The sequence below is a fragment of the Jaculus jaculus genome, chromosome 12 (assembly GCF_020740685.1).
Source record: "Jaculus jaculus isolate mJacJac1 chromosome 12, mJacJac1.mat.Y.cur, whole genome shotgun sequence".
Lineage (NCBI taxonomy): Eukaryota > Metazoa > Chordata > Mammalia > Rodentia > Dipodidae > Jaculus > Jaculus jaculus.
This window is the reverse complement of record NC_059113.1, coordinates 63,848,454-63,867,682: the sequence shown is the minus strand read 5'-3', so window position 1 is coordinate 63,867,682 and position 19,229 is coordinate 63,848,454. Positions and strand designations below refer to the sequence as shown.

At 43.8% G+C, this 19,229-nt stretch overlaps 1 pseudogene; it reads right to left on the bottom strand.

The window, feature by feature from the left end:
- Positions 1-14,292: 14,292 nt before the first annotated feature.
- Positions 14,293-18,062, bottom strand: LOC123453630 (annotated as a pseudogene).
- Between the last annotated feature and the right edge of the window lie 1,167 nt (positions 18,063-19,229).

The window sequence follows — 19,229 nt, the reverse complement described above, 5'->3', positions numbered from 1 at the left end:
ATTTGTATCCTGCTACATGGCTGTAGGTTTTGATGAGCTCTAACAGTTTGCTAGTAGAGTCTTTAGGGTCTTTATGTATAGAATCATGTCATCTGCAAATAATGATAACTTGATCTCTTCCTTTCCAATTTGTATCCCTTTTATGTGTGTCTCTTGCCTTATTACTATGGCTAAGACTTCTAAAACTATATTAAATAAAAGTGGGGACAGTGGACACCCTTGTCTTGTTCCTTATTTTAGTGGAAAAGCTTCCAGTTTTTCCCCATTTAGTAATATGTTGGCTGTAGGCTTGTCATAAATAGCTTTTATTATATTGAGATAAGTTCCTTCTATTCCCAGACTTTGTAGGACTTTTATCATGAAGGGATGTTGGATTTTGTCAAAACTTTTTCTGCATCTAATGAGATGATCATGTGATTTTTGTCCTCAACCTGTTTATATAATGTATTACATTTATAGATTTACATATGTTGAACCATCCCTGCATCACTGGGATAAAGCCTACTTGATCAGGGTGAATGATCTTTTTGATATACTCTTGTATTCTGTTTGCCAATATTTTGTTGAGAATTCTTTCATCTATGTTCATGAGGGAGATTGGTCTGTAATTTTCTTTTTTGTTCTATCTTTGCCTGGTTTTGGTATCAGGGTGATGCTGGCCTCATAGGAATTTGGTAGAATTCCTTCTTTTTCTATTTCCTGGAAAAACTTAAGAAGCAATGGTGTTAGCTCTTCCTTAAAGGTCTGGTTAAATTCAGCAGTGAATCCATCTGGGCCAGGGCTTTTTTTAATTGGGAGATTATTGATAACTGTTCGGATCTCCATATTTGTTATAGGTCTATTTAAGTGATTAATCTCATTTTGATTTAATTTAGGTAGGTCATATATGTCAAGGAAATCATACATTTCTTTCAGATTTTCATACTTTGTGGAGTATATACTTTTATAGTATGTCCCTATGATTTTTTGAATTTCTCTGGAATCTCTTGTGATGTTACCTTTTTCATCTCTGATTTTATTAATTTGTGTCTCTTCTCTCTTTCTTTTGGTGAGATTTGCTAAGGGTTTATCAATCTTGTTTATCCCTTCAAAGAACCAACTCATTGTTTCATTAATTCTTTGGATTATTTTTTTTTGTTTCTATTTCATTAATTTCTGCCCTAATCTTTATTATTTCTTCCCATCTACTGATTTTTGGTTTGCCTTGTTCTTCTTTTTCCAAGGGTTTAAGGTGAAGCATTAGGTCGTTTACTTGTGACCTTTCTAATTTCTTAATATAGGCACTTAAGGCTATAAATTTACCTCTTAGAACTGCCTGCATTGTGTCCCAGAGATTTTGATATGTTGTGTTCTCATTATCGTTTGACTCTATAAATTTTTTGATTTCCTTCTTGATTTCTTCATTGACCCATTCATCATTTAGTAGTGTATTGTTTAGTTTCCATGATTTCGTGTATGCTCTATAGCCTTTCTTGCTACTGATTTGTAGTTTCATTCCATTGTGGTCTGATAGAATGCAAGGAATTTTTTCAATTTTCCTGAATTTGTTAAAATTTGCATTGTATCCTAATATATGGTCTATTTTAGAGAATGTTCTATAAACTGCTGAAAAGAATATATATTCTGCAGCCTTTGAATGAAATGTCCTATACATATCTGTTAGGTCCACTCCTTCTATGACCTCATTTAGTCCAAATGCCTCTCTGTTTACTTTTCCCCCGGGATGTCAATTGATGACAGTGTGGTGTTGAAGTCACCCACTGCCACTGTGTTTGGTGTTATCTGTGACCTTAGTTCTAATAGTGTTTGTTTGATGAATTTGGAAGCCCCCATGTTAGGTGCATATAGGTTCAGGATTGTAATGCCCTCCTGTTGGAGTGTGCCCTTAATCAATATAAAGTGACCTTCCTTATCTTTCTTGACCAACGTTGGACTGAAGACTACATTGTCAGATATTAGAATAGCAACCCCTGCTTGTTTTCTAGGCCCATGTGCTTGAAACACCATCTTTCAACCTTTCACCCTAAGATAATGTCTCTCCTTTGTAGAAAGGTGAGTTTCTTGGAGACAACAAATTGTAGGATCCTGCTTTCTAACCCAGTCTGCAAACCTATGTCTTTTGGTTGGGGCATCAAGGCCGTTGATATGAAGAGATATTATTGAAAGGTGTGCATTTATGTTTGCCATTTGTTGTTGTTGTTGTTGTTGTTGTTCTGGTTCTACCTTTTCTTTTTTGTGTTAACTAATATTTGAGTACTGCTTGTTTTTCCCAGGTTCCTTATATGTGTGCTTTTCCTTTTCTTCAGCATGGAGGATCCTATCAAGAATTTTCTGTAGAGCTGGTTTTGTCTTCAAATACTCCTTTAACCTGATTTTGTCATGGAATGTCCTTATTTCTCCGTCTATTTGAATGGATAGCTTTGTAGGATAAAGTAACCTTGGTTGACAGTTGTTATCTTTCAGAATTTGGAATACATCACTCCAAGCCCTCTGGCTTTTAAAGTTTGTGTTGAATAATCTGCTGTAACCCTGATGGGCTTGTCTTTGTAGGTAACTTGATTTTTCTCTTTAACTGCTTTCAATATTTTTTCCTTGGTTTGTGTGTTTGGTAGTTTGATTATAATATGACGAGGAGATGTTCTTTCCAGGTTTTGTCTGGCTGGGGTTCTAAAGGCTTCCTGTATCTGCATTGGCACCTCTTCCCAATTTGGGGGAAGTTTTATTCTATGATTTTGTTGAAGACGCCTACTATGCCTTTGGAGTGGAATTCTTCTCCTTCTACTATGCCCTGAATTCTTATATTTGATCTTTTCATAGTGTCCTGAATATCTTGACATTCCCGCTCATACTTTTCTATTAGTTTTTATTTCTCTTTGTTGGACTGTATTAGATCTGCCACCTGGTCTTCTAGCTTAGATATTCTGTCCTCTCCTTCATCCATTCTACTGGTGAGATTTTCTACAGAGTTTTTTATTTCATTAACTGCGTTCTTGGTTGCTAGTAATTCTAATTGTTTTTTCTTTATTATTTCTATTTTTTTATTTATGTCTTGAATTGACCTCTTTATTTCGTTAAAATGGTGTCCTTTGTCTTCTTTGATTCTTTTTATTTCTTCTTTCTATACTTTGATTTCTTCTTTGAGTTCTTTGTACATATTTACAGTCATTCTTTTGAAATCTTTCTCTGGCATTTCCTCTAACTTGTTCTCACTGGAGGTCATTTCTGATGCATTAACACTTCTTGTTGGATTTATATTGTCTTGATATTTGGTGTTTCTTGTGTTATAATGTATATAGTTTTCCATCTTAACCTTAATCATCTAATGTTGGATTTTCTCATTAGCTGGGTATTATTTGATGTATCAATTGATCTGATGTCAAATATCTTCACTGTAGGAGCCTAAGGTCTTAGGTGTGGCTCTTTTGCATTTGCCTGCTACTGGAGTATTCAAGTAGGCTGAGTGGAACAAAATATTGATAGATTCTAAAATTTAACTAAACAATGTACACATTCAGTGAAAAACAGCACTTAGTATTTATACAAGAATAGGTTTAATGACAACCAGATCCTCTATCAACAAGGAGGTTAAGATTTCTGGTTTGTTGAGGACTCTAAGTCAGTTTGTAACCAAATGAGACTCTTCCCTACTGTATAACAGATGAGGAAACAAAGCTACTATAAATCAAGAAGCAACAAATAACAAGCCCAAAACATAGCTTATGGAAGAATGGCAAATCTGATCATCCATCAGACTTAACATACAATTTATCCTGATATGGAAGGTGCAATTAGCACTTCCGATTCAGGGCTATATACCAGGCTTATTAGGCGGGTACTGACCTGGTGTAATACCAGTTACTTTTGGGGATGATTTTGATCTCAGTTATGCTGTGCTCCTGCTTGGATCCCTCTTTGGTGCACTGTGGGTTCAAGTAGGCTAGCTGGGTCACTGGGCCACTGTTCTGTTTTCTGGAGCAGGGCACTGGCTTTTCCTGTGGCTCAAACTGTGCCTGGCTTCTGTGGCCCCACAGACCTGGAACTGCCACTGCTGGAGCCCCCACTGCTGAAGCTCCCACTGCTGCTGCTGTAGACGTCACTGCTGCTGCCAGATCCACTGGTGCTTCTGCTGCTGCTGCTGCTGCTGCTGCTGCTGCTGGAGCTGCTGCTGGAGCTGCTGCTGCCACTGCTGGAGCCACCACTGCCAGAGCCATCGCTGCCGCTATTGGAGCCGCTTCTGCCTACCTGTGTGGGCTCTGGATCTCTCCCACTTCTCTGCTGCTGTTTTAATTTTTTATACACTTCAGATTTAAGTAAAAGTGTATTTTTGCAGGGTTTTTTTTTTTGGGGGGGGGGATTTTTCTCCCCTAGGCTGCTTTGGCATGGTTCCTACGCCACCATCTTAACCAGAAGAAAACACATATTTTAATAGAAAAAATTACTTTTATAATCAGAATGTGTATACACAATGACTTTGTGACAGAAAATGGAAAATCAGGGATGCACAAAAGAAAATTATAAATAAAAACCTGATTCTGGGCTGGAGAGAAGGCTTAACGGTTAAGCAGTTGCCTCTGAAGCCTAAGGACTCCGGTTCGAGGCTCGATTCCCCAGGACCCATGTTAGCCAGGTGCACAAGGGGGCGCACGCATTTGGAGTTCGTTTGCAGTGGCATCCATTCTCTCTCTTTCTCTCTATCTGCCTCTTTCTCTCTCTGTCTGTTGCTATCAAATAAATAAATAAAAATAAACAAAAAAAAACTTAAAAAAAATCTATGATTCTATCTCCCTGAAGTAATTGTAGTTAAATCTGTAATCTGCATTCATTTTTGTTTTGTTTTGTTTCATTTTGTTGTTTTTTTTCAAAGCAGGATCTCACTCTAGCCCAGTCTGACCTGGGACTCAATCTGTAGTACCAGGCTAGACTCAAATTCACAGTGATCTTCCTACTTCTGTCTCCCAAGTACTGAGATTAGAGACATGTGACACCATACCTGGCTGTGAATTATATTCTTTCATACTTGTTTATATATGTTCAAGAAAATGAAGTTCCATTTCAATGTTATGAGTTAGTGGGAGATAATAGGAAAAAGGCTTTTAGCTCCTGAGGAAAAAATATATAATAATAACATATAATCATTCTCTCCATCTGAAGAGAGTTTTGCATGCTGAGAGGACCTACCTGAAGAGAAGTATGCTCTTTCCAAGGTGCATGTCATGAAGTGAGAGCATAGTGGGAGATGCACCATTGGCTTCCCTTGACACCTGCAGCTCTCATATCCCTTTGTCTTCACTCTTTAGTCCTTCAGTTTATGATTGGAACTAAGTCACTACCCTTGTCCTATATCATACCACTCTGCCTTTATTTCATTACCTTGTACTCTGTCATAGCTCCCTCCTTTCGTTTCAGTACCTTGTCCTCTCTCATAGCATCCTGTTTTGTTTCAATACCATTGTCCGCTCAAAGCACCCTGCCTTCATTTCACTACCCTTGTTTTCTCATAGCTCTCTGCCTTCATTTTACTACCTTCTTTTCTCTCATAGCACCCTGCTTTTATTTCACTGTGCTTGTGCTCTTTTATAGTACCCTGCCTTCATTCTACTGAAGGAACCCCAGGATGGGGACCCCACGCTCTGCCCAGATATGGCACACCCCAAATCACTCACGAGAAGTGGTCTTGATGCAAACTGCAAGAGGATTTTATTCCAAGCGCACTGGGGCCCACAGTCATACACCGCACAGGGGTAGAGGACTGCAGAGCCCCAAATGCAGTTTTTATAGGGTTTCTAACAAAGCCTGCGCATTAGACCAATCATTTTTTTAATATCAGGAGCCCATGGGGTGCGAGCCAGTCAGTTTGTGCCACTCCATAGTTTCTAAGCCAATTAGTTTAATTTGTTCAAGCCCCTTGTGGACCAATCATTCTCTTATGACCTTGGTGGTCAGCATTTGCGCAGGTCCTTGGGTGAGAGTAGCAGAGTGTGGTATCAGTCTCCTATGACCTTGGAGGTCAACATCTGCGCAGGTCCTTAGGTGGGGGTAGCAGAGTGTGGTATCAGCCTCCTATGACCTTGGTGGTCTGAGGCAGGCTGCTACAGCTTATGGTGCGAGCTACTAAGGCTTACAGTGTGGGCTATTAAGGCTTATGGTGCAGGCTATTTACAGAAACCAAATAAGTGGTTCACTTCATTACTCATTTCCCATCCTTGAGGGCTATCTCATGCCCTTTTTACCTAGTTTTATATTAGGAGCGGGCTCTGATATAATGAGAAGAGGGATTCTTTACTTGCTTCCAACAGAGAGTAAAGCCTGGAGTTTGAGGTATGCAGGGGCCCACTTAAGCTCCCTTTGGAGCGTGATAGTATTGCTGGGCTTCTGAATTCTTGGGCCTTTCATTTCCCACTTTTTCTCTTGTTAATAGTTCTAATCCTAGAACTTGGAAGGACTAAATGTAAGCTTCCTCTCTGCCCTGAAGCCCCTTATATTGTTGTCTAAGTATCATGATCTGGACCGCGCTCACTCGTTCTCTAACAAAAGTAAAAATCTTAGTAAGTATGCAAGGCCCAACTGAAAGCATCAGGAGCAAAACCATTAAGGGTCCCATCAGGGTGGAAAGCAGAGTAGTCATAAAGGGGGACTTGTTGAACCATCCCTCAAACCATCCTTGGTCAGTTTCCCTCTCCCTTCGACGCTTTTCTAGTCTTTCCCTGGGTTTGCTCATGGAGTCTCTGATAGCTCCTGAGTGATCTACATAAAAGCAACATTCTTCCTTTAAGGCTGCACATAATCTGCCTTCTTTTAGGAACAGTAGGTCTAATCCCCTCCGGTTTTGTAAGACCACTTCAGATAAGGAGGTCAGGGACTCCTCTAGATTACTAACAGATTTCTCTAAAGCTTGGAGATCCTCATTTATGACAGCATGTAGTTCACCAAGCCCTCTTTCTAATTGTTGTGGTCCCGTGACCAGGGCTGTGGTCCCCACCCCCACACTGGTGGCTATCCCTAAGCCAAGTATGACTGCTAGGGTAAGGGTTACAGGCTCCCTTTTGGATCGGGTGGGATGATAGTCATATTCATCGATGACTACTTCCTCAGGATGGTAGTAAACCCAGGGGACAAGCTGGACCATTATACAGAAATTTTTGGATGGGTTAAAAACTGAAGTAGAAACACAGGGAGTTAGCCCAGTATCACATGCCCACCACCTGTTATACCCTGGCACTAGATATTGGTTGTCTGAAGTCTGAATATAGGTCAGGGTAACATTACAAAGGTGTTGGTGGGACGGGGTGGCTTTTCCTATACATGCCCCCCTTCCTGAGACCTCTGGGAGAGTCAACTTGTTTTTGGCCCCCATGAACACCGGCTATTATGTTCTTTAGTCATATTAAACTCTCCCATAGTTGCCATCCCCTCATAGTAGAGTGGTCCTGAGGATAAACAAAGCCAGCAGGCAGAGGTAACGTTGGGGTTGGTGGCATTTATGGTGAGGAAGGCCCCTTGGATTAGGTTAAAGAGCCTCTGTCCTGTCCCGTGTGGGGCTTCCGAGAGTGGGCTAGTCAAAGGGGTTCTAGCAGTCGTTATGTGATGGGTCTTGGCTGCCACTGTGGGTGGGAGCTTGGGTAATGCCACTTTAGGGGGTCCCTGTTCTACTAGAAATTTATTAGGTCCTACTGGTCTTGGGGTGGAAGGCTCTATCTTAAGTCGTATAGTAAAGGTTAGGCCCTTATCCCATCCTGTCATATAAAACCTGAGTCCCCAAGTTTTTCCTTTTATCCAATCTCGGGCCTCTCGACCTTGGGGGGTGAAAGAGATGCTGAGAGGAACTGCTTTTTTTCCATCTAATCCTTCCTGCACAGTAATCAGGTCCCAGGAGGAAACTGGGTGCAGGTAGGTATTGCCTGTAGTTTCACAACCCCAGTATTTACAGTAGAACTGTTTTATCCCTCCACAACTTCATTTAGAAGTTCAGGGGTAGACATAAAATGGAGTATGTTGCATCTTACATTGGGCTGGCCCAGAGCTGCACCCCGGGTTGTCTGCCATGTATTGGCTTTGGGAGATGACCCCTTGCGTGAGTGCCCGCTTACCCACATGAGAGTGGACTTCTCTAGGGACCTCCTCCGGGGTGATCTCTGGGATATCCCAAAATTCTACCCCGGCTACCAGGGCACATATGTCTGGGGTCAGGACAGGCCACCAAGTCCAGGGGGGCACTTCCCTAGTTGCAGTCCATATTATATCCACCGTTTGAGAAAGCACTTGCCAAGTCAACTTTTGGGGGGCATGGGGATTGGAGGCATCACCTAGCTGGAGAAGGAGAAGCCACACGGTGAAGCCTAAGTTTAAGGGGATTGTCTGTCCTCTCGGCTTGCCATTCGGGGCCCAGTGGTGGAGCGGGCTTGATGTGAGATGCATGGATCCAGGCGGGTATTCCTTAAACTTTCACGGCCATTGGAGTGGTCAGTAGGATGAGGTAGGGGCCCTTCCACCGAGTCTCAAGGTTTCCTGTGCGGTGGCGTCTGACATAGACCAAATCTCCCACCTGGAAGCAATGTGGGACCTGTAAGTCTCCTTCTCCTGAGTAAGCCTCCCAGAGTCACTTCCACGCTCGTTGTCTCACCCACTCAAGCGCCTTGAGCCTAGAGAACAGAGGCTGGGAAAGTGGCACATCAGTACTATGTATAGAGGTTATTTCTACCAGTGGAGGAGCCCCCCCCCCATATAGCAATTCATAGGGGGTCAGTCCAAATTGTCTGGGTGTGTTTCTGACCCTAAAGAGCACAAGGGGACTTCCGGTCAAGATGGCGACCTCCTAGCAACACTACAGATAACAAGGAAAAAAAAGACCAGCCACGTGGTGCTCAGTTCGTAGGCCCGTGGGGACCACCCCTGCCATGAATAGGTGGCTGCCAGATCCCCTGCTGCTGTGCTTACATCACTTGCCGCCGGTCAGCCTCTGCTGTGTCCTGATCCCGTACCCACACTATCTGCCTCGGCACTACAATTGCATGTGCAGCGGGCCCACTCCCACAGCAAGAGCCACACAAGTCCACACTGAGTCACTAGCACCAGTGCAGGTGCCATCCCCTACCTGTACATTGCCACCCATCCCTCACTCCCCTTAGGCGGGAGAGCAGAGACTGTTTAGAGACCCCAGTGTACCCAGCCAGAGTTTGGGCAGCTTCAGAGCTTGCTACCTCAGTCCCCTTGCAAGCTCGAAGGCAGGCAGCTTAGGTGCATTACTGGGTGAGAATTCAGGCAACTATGGTGCCCCTGTCAGGCTATAGATGGGTGGCTTTGGCAAGAGTGAGCAAAAACCCAGGCTGCTTGCAACTGCCCCAGGCTGCCTTGGATTCACATTAAGCTCGATCCCAGGCTGCTCCACCCACCTACCTGCCCATTCACTGACATGGGTAGACCACAGCGCAAAAGAAATAATGTGAAAAATAAAATGCAAGAAAATCCAGACAGATCACCCAGTCCAATAAGGATCACAACTAACCAAAACATAGAAGAGTGTTTAGGATCAGAACATCAAGTGGAAGCAATGAACAATGCAACCCTGAACAAACTACTGCTAGAACTGGCAGGAAAGCTACAAAGGATAGATAATTGTGTGGATGCTACCATCACTAAGCTAAAGCAATATGATAAGACACTGGAAGGAATTCAAAGAGAGCTAAGAGAGTTGAGGGAAAGTGAAAAAAAAGAGGACCTTAAAAATCAGCTGGCCACACTAAATGAAAACATAAAGAAATGCAAGGATGATTTACAAGAATCATCAAGAAAATCAGAAAATGAGACAAAAAGGGAGCTGGACAAAGTGATGGAAGTGATACATAGGAAAGTAGTAGAAAATACAAACTTAATTGAACAAGTCCAAAACTCACTAGAAGCTCTCAAGAATAGAGTCAGCGAAGTGGAAGATAGAAATTCTGATCTGGAAGACAGGATGGAAGAAACAGTTCGAGAGTCCAAAAATTTCAGTAAGTTCAAAAGTGCCTGTGAACAGAACATGAGAGAATTGTGGGATACACTTAAACGTCCTAGTATCAGAATCATTGGAATACCAGGAGAAGAATTTCAGACCAAAGGCATGGAGAACTTATTTAACACAATAATTGAAGAAAACTTCCCCCGTCTCATAAAAGAAAGGCCCATCAAGATTCAAGAAGCAAACAGAACTCCTAACCAACTAGACCAAAGGAGAAACTCCCCAAGACATATTATCATTAAGACTCTAAACATTGACACCAAGGAAAAAATCCTAAAAGCAGCTAGGGAAAAACAGCACACCACTTTCAAAGGAAACCCCATCAGAATTACTTTAATCTTCTCAATGGAAACCCTGAAAGCTAGAAGGGCCTGGAATGAAACTCTACAAACCCTAAGAAACTATGGCTTCCAACCCAAACTACTCTACCCGGCAAAAGTCTCCCTTATAATAGATGGTGAAAGGAAAACTTTCCATGACAAAACTCAGCTTTACAATTATATGAACACAAAACCAAACCTACAGAAAGTACTCCAGGAAATTCTCCACAGAGAAGAAACAAATAACCAAACACAAATGCCTACAAGAAGCAGATCACAGCAACCAAACCCAGAGTAGATAGAAAAAAAAAAAAATTAAATTCCATGGAAATGCCAACACACCTCTACCACCACAACATGACAGGGATCAAATCAAATCTCACAGTCATCACCCTAAACATTAATGGCCTTAATTCACCCATCAAGAGACACAAGCTAACAAGGTGGATCAAAAAATTAGACCCCTCAATCTGCTGCCTTCAAGAAACCCACCTTACCACTAAAGACAGAAACCTCCTCTGGGTGAAAGGGTAGAAAACAATATTCCAAGCAAATGGGAATAAGAAACAAGCAGGTGTAGCTATATTAATATCAGATAAAGTTGACTTCAAACCAAAAACAATCAAAAAACAAAAAGAAGGCTACTTACTACTTATAAAGGGAACAATCCATCAAGAGGATATTACAATCATAAATCTGTATGCACCAAACACAGGGGCACCACAGTTCATAAAACAAAACCCACTTGACAATAAAACAGAAATAACCACCAACACCATCATAGCTGGGGACTTTAACACACCATTATCAGTAATAGACAGATCATCCAAACAGAAGCTCAACAGGGAAGTAAGAGAGCTCAACAAAACCATAGAGCACTTAGACCTAACAGACATCTACAGAACGTTCCATCCCAAATCCACAGACTACACAGTCTTCTCAGCAGCCCATGGAACATTCTCTAAAATAGACCATATACTGGGTCACAAAGACAACCTCCACATATTTAGGAAAATCGACATAATACCCTGCATGATATCAGATCATAATGCTATATTCCTAGAAATCAACAACAAAAAAAAAAAAAAAGAAAAAGAAAAAACCAACAAGAACCCCAACGGCAACTGGAAACTGAATAGCACACTCTTAAACAATAAATGGATAGTGGATGAAATTGCAAAATTCCTGGAATTGAATGACAATGAGAACACATCATACCAAAACTTATGGGACACAATGAAGGCAGTCCTCAGGGGAAAATTCATAGCACTCAATGCCTTCATAAAAAAGACAGAAAGATCCCAAATCAATAGCCTAACCATCCACCTAAAGGTATTGGAAAAACAAGAAAAATCCAACCCAAAGAGCTCCAGAAGGAAAGAAATAATTAAAATCAAAGCCGAAATTAATGAATTGGAAACCAAGGAAACAATTAAGGCAATTGACAAAACTAAGAGCTGGTTCTTTGAAAAAATAAAAAAGATTGACAAACCTCTGGCCAACTTGATCAAGCAAAAAAAGGAGAGACTCCAAATTAACAAAATTCAAAATGAAAAAGGAGAGATCACAACAGACATGAGAATACCACAGAATGGGAGAAAATATTTGCAGTTTATCCAACTGATAGAGGCCTTATCTCTAGAATTTACAAAGAACTCAAAAGTCTAAACAATAAGAAGACAAATACACCACTCACAAAATGGGGCACAGAGTTAAACAGGCAATTCACAGAGGAAGAGATACAAATGGCAAACACACACTTAAGAAAATGTTCATCATCCCTAATCATCAGAGAAATGCAAATCAAAACAACTATGAGATTCTACCTTACACACCAATAAGGATAGCCAACATCAAAAGGTCAAATGAAAATAAATGCTGGTGAGGATGTGGAGAAACAGGGACACTCATTCACTGTTGGTGGGAATGTAGGATGGTACAACCACTTTGGAAAGCAATATGGAGACTCCTGAAAAAGCTGACTATAGAAATACCAACAGACCCAGTTATACCATTACTGGGCATCTACCCTAAAACCTTCAAACCAAAAGCCAGAGAGATTTGCTCAACCATGTTTGTAGTGGCTCAATTCGTAATAGCTAAAAGCTGGAATCAACCCAGATGTCCATCATTAGAAGAATGGATAACAATGTTGTGGTATATCTACACAATGGAATTCTATACAGCAGTAAGAAAAAACGACATAAAGAAATTTGAGGAAAAATGGTTGAACCTGGAACAGATCATTCTCAGCGAACTTACCCAATCACAGAAAAAAAATCGACACATAGTCTCACTCATCTTCAACACCTAACCTGAATCTGCCCAAGATGCCTTACATACTCAGCAAGCACCTCATGGACTAGACAATAAGATGGACGGGAGGGCAGGGAGGGAATCGAAGGGTGGAAAACAGTAATCCGGACCCAAACGGCAATGGTACCATAAAATTCTACTTCCTAAAAGACAGACCAAATGGCTGAACCTTCACTAGACCCTTACAGGAAACACCTGAACCACAAGACACTGGAGAGGGTAGGTTCAAGACTGACCTAAATCTCCTACATCTTCCCTCCCTCCCTCTCCCCCTCTCCCCTCTATCTCTCTCCTCTCTAACTCTTGTATATTAGTTATGTTTTTCCTCAATTTCTTAGTGGACTCTGACCTGTATCCCCCCTTCCAGGTTGGGCCTACCATCCACAATGAGATTTTGATCAGAGATACATACAAGGTTTCCCAAAACAATGACAGACTTCTGTCAGAGTACTTGACGACCCACTAAAGGCCAGTGGTAAGACCCTATTGCTGAAGACTCCATACACAGCTGACGCGTAAAATGGAATGACATGGCTGGAAGCCAGGAGTGTCAGTCCCCAGACAGTCAGCATGTCTAGTGCCAGAAGGTACAACATAGGCGACTGGGGGAAATGACCAAGATCTGTCCAAGCAACACGTTGTTTAACCTACTTAGCAGCAAATAACCTGGTGTGATGCCCACACAAGTGCAATAGTGGTACACAGCCATGGTGAGGAATCAATTGGTCTTGATTTGGCTAACTGATCCACTCAGTGGTACTAGACCCATAGCTGGAGCTGGGAAACAAGTCAGAACCATACCCAAACACAAGCCCACTCTACAATATCAAGCTACCATCAATCACGGGGTATAAGAGGGCCTACACCTATCAAACTGTCTATCAAAAAAGTAAGTGTTATCTCAATTTTCCGGGTGCTAACTTACTCTCTGTTGGAGAATCTGCTTCTCTTTTCCAGATAGATGCAGATCCTAAGAAGAGAGCTGCCCCAACATACCTCAAAAGGGGCCCAACTGAAACTAAGGACAACTGGCGAAATAAGCAAGGGTGATGTTTTCCTGTGAACTGGATACCAGCACAAAGGGGAAGGAGAACAACGCAGAGAAAAATCAACTCCTACCAAATCAGAGAGCCAGAGCCTCAGAGGCCCCCAACACCTCAGCAATGAACCAGACCAAAAATGAACCCAACATGGCTCAGGGAAATTTTGCGGAAGAGGGGGCGGAAAGAATGTCAGAGTCACATGTTGGGTCAAGATTTGCAGAGACATTTATCATACCAATAACTGGATGCTAACTCCACAATGCACGACCCATTTTCATTAACAAGGAGGGTCTAATGGGAGGGGGTAGATCACAGGTGAGCCTAAATAATGGTACCAAACTGCCTGTATTTACTGAAAAGAATACTAATAAATTAAATTAAATTTAAAAAAAAAAAAAGCACAAGGGGTAGGAGAACTATCCAATCATTAGCACCAGTCTCTGCAGTCAATTTGGTGAGGGTCTCTTTAATTGTTCTGTTCATCCTTTCTACCTGTCCTGAACTTTGGGGTCTGTATGCACAATGTAATTTCCAATCAATCCCCAATATTTTGGCCAGTCCTTGACTCACCTGGGCAACAAAGACTGGACCATTGTCTGATCCTATTACCTTGGGTATCCCAAATCTTGGGAAAATTTCTTCCAGTATTTTCTTAGCCACCACAGTTGAGGTTTCTTTCTTGGTAGGATAATCCTCTACCCATCCTGAAAAAGTGTCTACAAAAACTAGTAAATTCTTATTACCATACTTAGCTGGTTTTACCTCAGTGAAGTCCACTTCCCAGTGAGCACCTGGGCTGTCTTCCCTTAGCCTCTTCCCAGGAGGCATTCTTGAGGGATTAGCATTGACCATCTGGCAAGGTACACAATGCTTGATTACTGAGCCAGCTATCTCTGCCAACCTCAGAATATGGTAAGGGGACGTCTGCAGCAGTTTTTGTAGATGTTTGGCCCCCAGATGGGTTAGGCGGTGTATTTGTTGAACGTACTCTAGTCCCTTTGCTTGAGGTAGAATCTCTTTTCCCTCTGAGGTAAAACAGGCCCCCTCTGGAGTTTCAGAGAACTGGCCTAACTTTCTAACTTCTTGCCAGTCACCTGGGGTATATCGTTGCTCACTTTTTTGGTTCTTTGGCTTTTCTATTATGGGCAGAAGGTTGACCCCCTGGGCAGCCTGCTTAGCCACTTGGTCAGCCATCTGGTTTCCTTTGGAGATAAAATCTTTGGCTTTTTGGTGGCCATGGTAATGCATAATGGCCAGTCTTTGGGGTAGATGTAGAGCTTCTAGCAAACTTAGAATTTCTTTTTTGTTTTTAATTTCTTTCCCTGCTGAAGTAAGTAGCCCTCTCTGTTTGTAGATGGCCCCGTTTACGTGTGCAGTAGCAAAAGCTTACCTGCTGTCCGTGTAGATATTCACAGACTTTTCCTTCAGCTAGTCGTAAGGCCTGTGTGAGGGCCATGAGCTCAGCCTTTTGTGCTGAAGTTCCTTCTGGCAGACTGCTGGCCCAGACTGTTCGTGTTCCATCTACTATCGCTGCCCTAGCCATCCTCTTACCTTCTACAATGTAACTGTTTCCATCTGTGAACCAGGTTAATGTTCCTCCAGTCAGTGGGACATCTGTGAGATCCTTTCGGATCCCAGTTTCCTCAACCAGCAGTCATGACAGTCATGAGTCACTGTCTCATCAGTTACTTCAGGCAGAAGAGTAGCGGGGTTGAGGATGGCAGGTGGGGCAAACGTTATCCTGTTGGTGAGGAGCAGGCTCTGGTAGTGAGTCATACGGGTGTTAGTTATCCATCGGTCTGGGGGCTGCCGGACAATGCTCTCCAGGGCATGGGGGGCAATGACAGTTATCCTCTGCCCTAGAGTTAGTTTATCAGCATCTTTGATCAACATGGACAGTGCCGCTATGGCTTTTAGACATATAGGCCATCCACTAGCCACGGGGTCAAGTTTCTTTGATAGGTAGGCAACGGGTCTTCTCCATGGCCTTAAGGATTGGGTTAGGACTCCCCGGGCTATCTCCTTATGCTCAGCTACGTAAAGGGTGAATGGTTTAGTCCCATCAGGGAGGGCTAGGGCAGGCGTACTTAATACTGCCTTCTTGACAGCATCAAATGCCCCCTGGTGTTCAGAGGTCCAAGTGAATTTTCCTGTCTCTTTAGTTAGTGGATAGAGGGGGGCTGCTAGGGCTGCAAATCCTGGGATCCATAGTCTGCAGAACCCAGCTGTCCCCAGGAACTCTCTAACTTGTCTGGCCATAGTTGGAACCAGTATTTGTACTACAGTCCTCTTTCGTGCCTCTGTCAGCCATCTTTGTCCATCCCGCAAGGAGTACCCCAAATATGTTACCTCTCTTTTGCATATTTGGGCCTTCTTAGCCAAGGCTCAGTAACCAAGGTCAGTCAGCTCCAGTAGTAACGCTTTTGTACCTTTTAGACAGTCCTGTTGGGTAGCTCCTGCCAGGAATAAGTCATCAACATATTGAAGGAGGGTTACCTGTGGGTGTTGAACTCTAAAATTGGCTTGGTCCCTGTGTAGGGCTTCATCAAAGATGGTTGGGGAGTTCTTGAATCCCTGGGGCAACCGGGTCCAGGTGAGGTGCCCAGTCCTTCCTGTGTCTGGGTCTCTCCATTCAAAGGCAAAAAGAGGTTGGATGTCCAAATGTAATCTTAGGCAGAAGAAAGCATCTTTTAGATCCAACACTGTATACCAAATCCACTCTGGTGGGAGGGCACTAAGGAGGTTGTAAGGGTTTGGGACAGTTGGATGTATGTCCTGTACTCTTTTATTGACTTCTCTCAAATCCTGTACTGGGAGGTAATCATTGGTTCCAGGTTTTCTAACTGGCAGTAATGGAGTGTTCCAGGGGGACTGAACTGGTACCAGAATACCTTGTTGAATCAGTCTTAGGATATGGGGACGAATTCCTTCTCGGGCCTCTCGGCTCATGGGATATTGCTTGACTGATACTGGTGTAGCACTGGCTTTTAGTTGAATGACCTGTGGGGGTACTTGTTTCGCCAAGCCCATGCCCGCAGTTTCTGCACAGGCTTGGGGAAATTGTTCTAACCAGGGCTTTAGGTCTTGATTAGGCTCTACTGGGCAAGAGTATAATCGATACTCATCATCTAGTTGGAGAGTCAACATGGTGATGGGTCGACCTCCAGCAGACACTTCTGGTTTTTCTGATTTGAAGTAAATTTGAACACCCATCTTGGTTAATAGGTCCCTACCAAGGAGGGGCGCTGGACATTCAGGAATGACTAAGAATGAGTGGGTTACCCGTCCCACTCCCAGGTCAATGGTTCTTCGGGTAGTCCATGAATATTGCCGTTGTCCAATAGCAACCAGAACCCAGGATTTTTTTATCTTTTAGTCCTCCTAGTGGTTGCAAGAGTACTGAATGTTCATCGCCAGTGTCCACGAGGAATTTTGCTGGCTTCCCCTCCACCTTTAGAGTTACCCTGGGCTCGGGGAGGGGCTCCGAGCCCTGTACTCCCTAGTCTTCATCTTCTCCAAGGGTTAGGACCCTAGGTTTTTTGCTGTTCTTCTTAGGGCAGTCTCTTGCCCAGTGCCCTTTCTCCTAGCAACAGGCACATTGATCTCTATCAAGTTGGGTCCTGTTGCCCAGGTTCCCTATCTGCCTAGGGCCTGTCCTAAACTTTCGAATATTTCTCTCCCTTTCTCCTTTTTTTTCTACCACTGTGGCCAGGATCCTGGTCAGATTTTTCTCTTGTCGTCTATTACGCCTATCCTCCCTTTCCTCTCTCTCTTTCTCACGTCTCTCCTCACGTTCTTCTCTCTCTCTTTCTCTCCTTGCTCCTTTTGCTCTTCTGTCTCCCTTTTGTAATATACCTTTTCTGCCTCTTTTACTAAATCACGCAGCTCAGCTTCCTGTAATCCCTCCAATCTCTGAAGTTTCTTTCTGATATCAGGAGCTGACTGTCCTATGAAAGCTAATGTTACTGAGCCTTTTTGAATCTCAGAGGTGGGGTCAAAGGGTGTGAACCTCCTAAATGCTTCCATGAGCCTCTCAAGAAACATTGAGGGAGACTCCATTGACCTCTGCATCACCTCTCTCACCTTGGCCAAATTGGTGGGCCTTCTGGAGGCACCTTGGAGACCCGCCACCAGAGCCTGGCGATAGATTTTTAAGCTCTCCCTACCTTCAGCGGTATTGTGGTCCCAAACAGGGTGAGTCAGAGAGAACCCCATGTCTATCTCATGCTGCAGCTGCGTGGGCCGCCCGTCAGCCCCAGGGACATTTTTTCTGGCCTCTATTAAGATTCTCTGTCGTTCCTCGGTTGTGAAGAGTGTCTGAAACAGCTGTTGGCAATCATCCCAAGTAGGCTGATGAGAAAACATAAGAGACTCCATCAGCCTCGTGAGGCGTTGGGTTCCTCTGAAAAAGGGGGGTGGTTAGCTTTCCAGTTATAAAGATCTGCGGAGGAAAAAGGCCAATATTGGAGGGGTTGTAGTTGGGCCCCCAGCATGGGAGGACCTGCCTCACATAGCGGCAGTGTTACAATTCCATTTGCTCCCTTCAGGGTAGCATCTCTCCGGCTCCGCGTCCTTGCGGCCGGCCCTCCCATTTCCAGAGGCTCGGGTGGGGCACAGGGAGGAAGTTGGGCAAGCTGGCAGGCGGAGTTTCAGGAAGGGCAAGGGGCGGAGGTTTGGGAAGGGCGGAGGGCGGAGTTTCGGGAAGGGCGAGAGGCCCTCTCTCAGCTCCCGGGACTGGGTGGGGGGGTGGGGCAGGCTGAGTCTCCAGCCAAGCCAGAGGCTCCTCAATCTCAGGATAGATGCGAGGGGGAGGCCTGGTTCCCTCAGGAGAGGGCTTTTTTGCATTTTCGAGAGTCAGGACTCTGGAGCTTGAGTTCCTTGGTTTATTCAGCCACGGCCTGACCCACAGTGGGGGGATGTCCACCAAATCCTTCCAGGTGAGGATATAAGCCTCTTGGTTGGGACGGGAGCCTGGTCCATTCTGAAAAATAATATCTTTAACAGCCAGAATAGTCTCGGAATTAAAGGTTCCTTCTGATGGCCATCCAACCTCATAAGTTGGCCACTCAGAGGCACAAAACGTTTGCCAGGGTCTCCTTCTAACCTCAACTGACAAATTATGGGCCCTAGACTTAACTTCAGTCCAATGGTCAAGAGTCAAGCTAAGGGGCGTTGTCACCGTCTGTCCCATTTTAGAACTATAGAGAAAGACACAATGAACAACAACACACACAACTGAGACTAACAAATCCAGACACCAGCAACCTGTCCGCATCTTCCACAAGCAGGCAAAAGAATCGGACAGCCACGGAGGAGGAAGCTTCCGCTCTAACAACAGAACTCGGTCCTCTGACCGACAGTAGAAGACCACCAGGCATCCCTGGCTCTCCTCACCTCCCAGGGCGTCCCCCAGGGTGGCAGCCTGTGATCCTCCTAGCATGTCTGCTGATCATGGCCCTCTAGTCCTTTACAGCCCTAGAGGAAGGCTGCAAATCAAACCAAGCCAAAAGCACGCGTCCCAGAAACCAGATACTCAGAACGAAAACACCAGCCGGC